Source organism: Arachis ipaensis, chromosome B07 (genome assembly GCF_000816755.2).
Source record: "Arachis ipaensis cultivar K30076 chromosome B07, Araip1.1, whole genome shotgun sequence".
Lineage (NCBI taxonomy): Eukaryota > Viridiplantae > Streptophyta > Magnoliopsida > Fabales > Fabaceae > Arachis > Arachis ipaensis.
Window position 1 is genome coordinate 124,127,110 of NC_029791.2, and position 6,260 is coordinate 124,133,369.

Here is a 6,260-nt window from a genome sequence, read left to right on the forward strand (position 1 = left end):
CCAAGCCAAGAATAATTTAATATTAGACATTGTTTCATCAATTAATATATATCATGTCATTTTTTAAAATTAATAATAAATATAACACATCAAATCAAATAACTAATTTCAATCTATTTTAAAATAATTATGTTATAGTCGAGATTCTCTCTAACACATCAAATCAAATAACTATTTTTAAAACTGTTCTACTAGAATTTTTGCTTGGCAGAATTCTCTTATCACAGCTGATCTCACATTGGCTAATAAAATTCAAGTTGCATTGTACTCCATCAGAGAGTAATGGATACTCCAGGCGAAGAAAGGAATGTGAGGGAAGAGGAGGTTAGGAGAGAAGATGAGGAAGGAGTTATTTTCTTTGATGAAAACTGTAGTGGCAGAGAGTTTGCAGACCTGTGCAAAAAGTCTAGTTGGCAGAATCCTTGCTGACAGATCGTTCAGCTAAGGTACAGTGGAAGGAGCATTGAGATCAATTTGGTCTCAACCTGATGGCTTTAAGGTGTTAGATTTGGGAGGAAATGTCTTCCAATTCTTTTTTTGAGAAAGAAACTGAGTTGATAAGAATTGAAAGAGGGGCTTCCTGGTTGTTTAAAAACTACTTAATCAACCTACAGAGGTGGTCTAAAGATTTTGATGCTGAACATAATGAATTGTATCTGGTTTCGATATGGATGCAATTATGGGGGATTCCTGAACACTATAAAACTAAGGAGCTTGAGAGAAAAATAGGAGGTAATATGGGAGAAGTGATTAATGTGAACTTTTTCTCGATGAAAAGCAAAGAGAATCATATTTTGAAAGTGAAGATCAGATTGGATGTCACAAAGCCTCTAAGGAGATAATTGAGAATCGCTGGTCCTAACAAAAAGATCATTGAACTCTCTATCAAATATGAAAAGATTGGGTGCTTCTGTAACTACTGCGGACACCTAGGTCATGAGGTTAGAAGCTGTGGACGTTTTTTGGAGGACTCGATGACAAGAGATGTTATGGAGGAAAGGTGGGGAAATTGGCTAAAGGCAGAGCAGATCTAATGAAAAACTTGGAGCAAAAGGAGAACTGTAACCCCAATATGCCTAAAGTTGAAACAAGCCTGAGGGAAAAATCACACAAACCAACTCCAGTGAGTTTGCTCAAAGGATTTGCTAATCTGTCCGTGCAAGAGAGTAGTCGAGAAAAGGAGTTAGATAATTATATATCAACTGGTCGAATAAGGGGGATGGAAAATGAGAAAGATAAAGGCAACTCGGAGGATGGGGATAGGCGGGTTACATGTGATAGAGTTAGTGTTCAAAAGGAGATAACCAGTAAAGAAGTCGTGCTTTATGAAGAGAAAGAGGGACAACAAGTGGATAAATGGCCAGAGATAGAAGAGGCTGTCAAACATGGTTTCACATTGGCAAACCATCCGGTGTGGAAAACTAGAAACACAAAACTGTTAAAATTAAACATATGGCGAGAAAGATGGGAGAGGGAGGTAGCAACAGATTGAGTGGAGAAAAAAGAAAGCAAGAGGAGGAAGGAAAAGGAGTAACAACGAGGAAGCAGAGCAATGATGAAGAATGAATGCTGAATACGGGGTGGGTGCCAACCCCAAAAATGGCACCCCACGGACAATGAAGACAGTAATGTGGAACTATCGGGGTTTGGAGAACCCCCTAATAGTTCACAACATACAAGAGATCCAAAGATCTCATTCCCCTGAGGTTTTGTTTTTGTGTGAAACTAAAAACAATTTCTCGATGGTAACTATGCACTGTAAGAAGTTTGGCTTTGAAAAGGTATATTGTGTAGAACCATAAGGGATAGCAGGAGGTTTGGCATTGTCTTGGAAAAGTACTGTTGATATTACAGTGATGAATAATGGAGAATACTTCATTCATTGGAGGTGGGAGGATTCAATAAGAAATTTGAAGTGGCATATAGTGGGAGTTCACCTTCATAGTGATGAAAATCAATGAAATCAGTAATATGAGGAGCTGATAAATCTAGTAGCAATGTTGGAAGGTGATTATGTGATAATCGGAGATTTTAATGCTATAACGGCATATTATGAAAAGGAAGGGGGCAGATCAAAATCAACCTCATCGATTGAAGGTTTCAATAATTATATCAACACAGGTGGTATGGTGGATTTGGGGTTTGAAGGGTGTAGATTCATATGGAGTAATAGGCAATATGGAGGCAACCTTGTCCGAGAGCGGCTTGATCGGTGTTTGGCTACACCAAATTGGTGCGAGGCCTACCCTAGATCTGCCGTGGTACACCTAAATTATCAAGGTTCAGATCATAGGCCTATTCTGTTGATTACGGAGGAGGAGTAGAGGAGGATCAAAAGATGATTTAGATTTCAGAAGAGATGGTGTAAGGAGGAAGAGGTTGGATGGATAGTTAGAGAATGATGGAAAGAAGCAGTGCAAGGGTCTCCAATGTTTCAGTTATTCACCAAACTCAAGAGATGTTGTCATCACTTGGTTGAGTGGCAGCGGATTAAGGGCAGCAACTCGCTGCAACAAATTAATGATCTAAAATAGTGAATTGATGAAGAGAAAGGTAAAGGCAATCAGGCGGACAAGCATCAGATTCTGGTTTTAGAAGAGGAATTGGCAGAAGCATACTTAAAAGAAGAAAGGTTCTGGCGGGAAAAGGCAAGGGTTCAATGGCTCAATTATGGAGATCAAAATACAACATTTTTCCACTCAAAAGCGCATATCAGAAACCGATATAATAGAATTCAGCAACTGGAGGGTGAAGATGGAGCAATGCATTCAGACCCAGAAGGAATTAGACAGGTAGCTCAACATTATTTTGAGTCTCTTTTCAATTTGTAAGGTGTACATGATCCTACAACAGCTATTTCCACTATGAGAAGAAAAGTAACAAGGCAAAATAACCAGTTGCTTATAAGACCAGTAATTGAAATTGAAATCAAGAAAGCAGTATTCTCAATAAATCCATTTTCAGCTCCAGGAGAAGATGGATTTACAGCAAAATTTTTTCAATTTTTCTGGTGTGTTATTAGAGAATAGACAGTTAGAGCAGTGCAAAGTTTTTTCTCAGGTGGAAGAATGCTCAAATCCTTCAATTATACTCATATATATCTAATTTCAAAAATTCCAAATGCTACGACAATGACCCAGGTACGATCGATTAGCCTAAGTTTGGTCCTTTACAAAATTATTTTGAAGATATTGGTGAATCGTATGCAATTTCTTATGAATAAAGCGATTAGTGACAATCAAAGTGCCTTCATTAAAGGCAGACTTATTACAGATAATGTACTAATTTTCCATGAATATATGCATTTTTTGAAGAATAAAAGAAATGGGGATTAGGATATGACACTTAAACTAGACATGAGTAAAGCTTATGACAAAGTGGAATGGAGTTTTTTGTGGAAGGTAATGGAACAACTGAGTTTTTGTAACCGGTGGATTAATTGGCTTAAAGAGTGTGTGATGACTGTTTTCTATTCTGTTACTGTGGATGGACAATCTAAAGGTTTGTTTAAACCTACAAGAGGTCTTCGCCAAGGGATCCTCTTTCTCCTTATCTTTTTATACTTTGCACAGAGGGGCTAAGCCATCTGCTCCACAGAGGAGAATAGAATCATGAGTTAGTTGGTTTAAAAATCAACAGTAATTGCCCTATTATAAGCCACTTATTTTTTCCTGATGACTCAATCATATTCACAAAGGCAAATTCTACTTCTTGTCAGAATGTACTAAATACTTTGCAGATATATGGAGGATTAAGTGGTCAAGAAATTAACCTGGCCAAGTCGGCAGTTTTCTTTAGCCGTAACACACCGCAACAAGAGAGGATACGACTGGCGAATTTGATACAAGTTCCAAATGTGGGAGCACAAGACAAGTATCTAGGTCTGCCTACAACTGTACAAAGATCCAAAACATCCACATTTAGTTATGTAAAAGAGAAAGTGACAAAAAAACTACAACAGTGAAAAAGATCATGACTATCAATAAGCGGTCGGGAGGTGCTGATAAAGGCTGTTGGAGCTACTATCCTAGTCTACACCTTTGGATGTTTTAAACTGCCTGAAAAACTCATAGAGGATATTCAAAGACAATTAATGCAGTTTTGGTGGGGTCAAAAACATGATGAATGGAAATTATAGTGGATCAGTTGGGACACATTGTGTAGACTAAAATGTCAAGGAGGTATGTGTTTTAAAGATCTCAAATCTTTCAATCTTGCGATGTTGGGAAAGCAAGGGTGGCGATTTCTTACAAAACCTTATTCACTGGTTGCAAGAGTCTTTAAAAGCAAGTATTTTAGACACTGTGATTTCTTGAAAGCTGGTGTTGGGAATAATCCTTCTTAGGTGTGGAGAAGTCTACTGAAAGGGAGAAAAATCATTGAACAATGAGCAATTTGGAAAGTAGGGAGACAGAGCTCAATACACATTTAGGAAGCAAACTGGGTTAACAACGAAGGGCCCTTAATAGGCAAACTACACATTCAAATTCAGCCAAACCTCATTTGGGTTTCTCAATTGATGATAAACTCATGAGAATGGAATTCTCAATTAATTAATAATTGTTTCCCATTAGAAATTGCACAGTCAATTCACAGAGTCATATATGAAGACGGTGATAAATTGATATGGAGCAAGGAAAGAAAGGGAGGTTATGGAATTGCTTTCCAGTTATACCATCCTCCAATTGAATTTCTTGCTGATAGATTTAAGAACAAAGATCTATGGAATTCTGTATGGGACTTAGAGACGCCAGAAAAGGTGAAAGTTCATATGTGAAAAACACTCCATGGAGGGCTCTGTCCGATTGAAACTGCACAGAAGAATAGCTACAATCTCTGAAATATGTCCTCGCTGCAACCAAGCTCCAAAGTTAATTATGCACTGCTTCGTCTCTTACCCACACTCGAAGGTTATTTGGTAGCTTGCTGACATGCATGGAGGAATTGGGGAGGAAGATAATGAGGCTTTTCGCACATGGTGGATGGAGGTTATAAGGGGGCGAACAGAAGATCTAATACTCGGATGAGGAGTAGTTTAGTAGCAACTCTGCTATGGAGAATATGGGCAGCAAGAAACAAATGAATTTTTGAAGAAAGAAAAATGGCACATCAAGAAGTATGGAAAGAAGAAGTGGAACTCAATGAAGAATATCGTTTCAAAACCAAGCTAATACAGTAGCACTAAAGTTTTCTTTTTTCTCTTAATGTTTGTTTTATTATCTGATTTTTGGGATGACCCTTTCTATTCCTTGTGCGTGTCCTGTAAGGACTTCTTTGTACTCATTTTCCCAATGACTGCAATCCTATCTTATTTAAAAAAAAAATTAGGTCACACTTTATTTACTGTATTCGGATTTTGATTTATAGGTATAATTGGAAAATGTTATAGCTAACGAAGTATAACTCACCCCTCTGTTCTCTCATTACCGAAGTATAAATCATCTTGACGAAAAGCATATAGTTACTCATCGGCGGACAAGCTATACAGCAGCCAACCTCCACAAGAATAATTGGTGCCCACCATGGGGACCAGAAACAAAAGTCCTTTTTTCCTTTAGGTCCTAAAATTTTCAGATCTGCCTATGGCTGACTAACCTCCTCCCACACCTTTCGAGCTTCTTCAGATGGTAACAGAGTTACAACAGGCTAATAAGCACATGGCAGAAGAAAACCAAAGAATGGCAAATCAGATAGCCGAGCTAACCAATGCTCAGAGCTAACCAATGCTCGGATTGCTCATAATGATAATCACAATGAATGATAAGATGACGAGGAAGAAAACTCTGATCCAACGATGCTCTGAAACTCAACAACCAGAGGAAGATTAACAAAACAATGAAGGCAATGAATCGGACAACGCAGTTGGACCATTCGCCGAGGTCATGGATTTTAAATTGCCCAGGAACTTTACGTTACCGATGACACTAACTCCTTATGACGGCATGGGAGATCCAAAAAAGCATATTAAAATATTCTGCACTTGATTAGTTTTTCTCTTTGCCTACAGATTCTATCTCACGTTTTTAGTCTCAAAATGCCTATATCTAACCGAATTATAGGTGCACAAATTGATGTCGTCTACAACTCACTCGAGCTTCCATCCTTAGCCGAGTTAGACCCACGAGCTGAGTTTCAAAATCGTCCCACCCTAATGGAGGAGTTACGAAAAATGCCTTTAACTAACGATCCAAACAAGTTCACTTTTGTAGGTTCAGCTATGTAGGAAGACGAGAAAGAGAAGCTCAACCGATTTCTTCAAC